The sequence below is a fragment of the Octopus bimaculoides genome, chromosome 6 (assembly GCF_001194135.2).
Source record: "Octopus bimaculoides isolate UCB-OBI-ISO-001 chromosome 6, ASM119413v2, whole genome shotgun sequence".
Taxonomy (NCBI): Eukaryota; Metazoa; Mollusca; class Cephalopoda; order Octopoda; family Octopodidae; genus Octopus; species Octopus bimaculoides.
In genome coordinates this window covers 92,718,794-92,721,754 of record NC_068986.1, presented here as the reverse complement: position 1 = coordinate 92,721,754, position 2,961 = coordinate 92,718,794, and positions in this window count along the sequence as shown.

Sequence of the window (2,961 nt, the reverse complement as noted above, 5' to 3'; positions counted from 1 at the left end):
GCTCTTCCTTCCCGTTTAAAGGAAGGAGGCGTGACGATATTGACGATAGACTCGGTTGATAAACCGACTCATCCCACACGTGACAGCAGTTGTTCGACATAAGCCCACAGGTCGGAAATGGTTGGACACTGCACGAGTGCATGCAGAACAGTCTCATCACTCTGACCGCATCTCGGCCCCGTGTTTCTCGAACTGTGTCGGTAGAGCTTATCCCGAACAGGTAGCGCTCCTCGGTAGCACTTCCAGGCAAGGGATCTCTGGAAGTTATCCATAGGTCCCGGCCCGAAAGTCTTCTTGAACAGGCGGGTCAGGTATTCTTCGTCAACACCCAGATAGATCAAGAATGAGATGGCTGAATAATATCCATAGTCAAGGTTGGTCAGGCTTGGAAATTCAGCCAGAATGTGTGTTGACAGTTACTTCTGATAGAACCCTACTGATGAGAGGCATGAGAACTCTACCATATGGGCCTTCAATGATGGGTGAAGAAAATAGCTGGATGACTGGATAGAATTATTTTTGGAAGATCCAAGTTACTCATCTGCTGTAGGTAGCTTATGTCAAAATAGTATCATCAAATGCAATGGCATTATTGCAGCTAACAAGCCAAGAGGAATAGCAGCGTTCAAGATCTCACTGATTATAAAAACCAATTATTCAGGCTATGAAAGCCAGTTGTCCAGGCTTTTGCAAACCAACAGGAAAAAATATAATTAGTCATATAAACAAAGAATTCATTGAAACATATGAATGATGTAGGGTGTGAGTTGACAGCCAACTATATTCTTAATCAAGTGAGTTTAATAAGGCATTCATTTCCAAAGCTGCTGCATTTCATCAATATCTATAACTAGCTTGTTAACATAACCACCACCAACATCATTATCATTGCTTCATCATCCACTTTTCTATGCTTGCATGGCTCAGATGGAATTCCAGGGCCTCATGCACTTTCTGTCACCAACCCACACTTTTTTCTTTTCCCCAAGTGATATAACATATCGCTATGAGTGGACATGTTTTCATGAAAGATTAGAAACAAATGGCACCACTTGTATGATGGGGACATTCATTTACAATTATTGCACAATGTCGAAGCAAGGAGGCACACATATATATATACATATTTACAATGTGTGTGTGTGTGTGTGTGTGTGTGTGTGTGCATGCATGTGCATGCATATCTTTGTGTAATGTATATGATCCACTTCTTTCAGCTTCTGCTTTCAAATTCAATCACAAGGCTTTGGCCCATCCAAGTCTTGAGTAAAAGACAGTTGCCAAAAATACCACACAATGAGACTGATCCCCGAACCATGTGACTGGGAAGCAAACTTCTTAACCACACAACTATGATTGGACTGCAAAAGAGAAAGCGCTCACAAGGCGGCCAGAAGAAGCACTTTCAGGACACACTGGAAATCCTCACTGAAAGCCTTCAACATCGACCGTGACACTTAGGAGCAGTCTGCTCTAGACAGAGAAAGGTGGCGATCAGCTGTCCACAAGGGTGCCAACACATGAGAGACCAATAGGATCGCTGTTGCAGAAGACCGCAGACAGGCCAGGAAGAACAGAGCTAACCACTCTGTAGCAGGCACTACCATTCCCTGTCCACACTGTCAAAGACTCTTTCAGGCCCAGATTGGCCTCACTAGCCATCTGCGGACTCACAAAACAAGCCCACCCCCACCCCAGGATGACTAGATGGTCTTCGTCGCATCAACGGACAAAGTATGATGATTGGACTAATTAGAAAAAGTTACAATTTCTCACTGTATAAATAATATGGGGAAATTATTTCATGAGGCTAAATTTACAAGCGCCATAGCACAAATTACCCAACCTGATTAATACCTGGGGTTGTCTTAGAACAGACAGTAAAAATATTTGAGAATTTAATAGATTTGCATAATGTGATCCTTAAAAATGAAAGACCTTTTTAAATTTAGAGCTGCATTGTGTAAATCATGAGGACAATAACTAGATATAATTGAGATGCAAAGGAAAAAATTCTCAATTAAAGAAGTTTATATTAATTTTTTAAGAATTTTTGAAAATGGAATGAAGATGATAATGGAAGCAAATCCAAATCTAGAGAAAATAATTGGTTTCTAATTTAGATGAAAGGCAAGACATGTTGAAGGAAAGGGGTTAGTCATAGCATCAGCCTCTAGTACTAGACTGATACTTTATTTTATCAGTCCCAAATGGATGAAAAGTGGAGATGAACTTGGTTGGACTTGAACATAAAATGTAAAGATTCGAAATAGAGACTGCAAGGCATTTTCTTTCCAATGCACAAATGATTCTGACAATCCACTGCTTTACTGTGCCAGTGCCACATGAAAATACCTGTGCCAGTGCCACGTAAAAAGTACTCATGTTGATGCCTCCATAAAAACAAGTGCCAGTGCCACGTAAAAGCATCCAGTACACTCTGTAAAGTGGTTGGTATTAGGAAGGGCAGCCAGCTGTAGAAATCTTGACAAAATAGACAATTGGGGTGTGGTGCAGCTCTCTGGTAGGCCAACTCCTTTCAAACCGTCCAACCCATGCCAGCATGGAAAACAGATGCTAAATGATGATAATGATGGTAATAACGATGATGTCTAATTTATGAGCAAGACCAGCAATTTTAAGAAATAGGGATTATTTGACAACATCAATCTTTAATACTAAACTGATACTTTATTCTATCATCCCTGGAGAAATAAATGGTAAAGCTGGCCTCTATGAAGTTTGAACTCAGAATGTAAAGAACTGGAAAAAATACAGCAAGGGTTTTTTTTTTTTCTAAAATGCTAATGTTTCCATTAGCTCACAAGTAAGAGGACAAGGTAAAAATACACTTAACAGCTACAAAATCATCCAATGAGAAGAAAGGAAAATTGAAACAAACGGTTGCTGTATTTAAAATTTGATATAATTTTTGTATAAGCTTATGCAAATCAAAACACA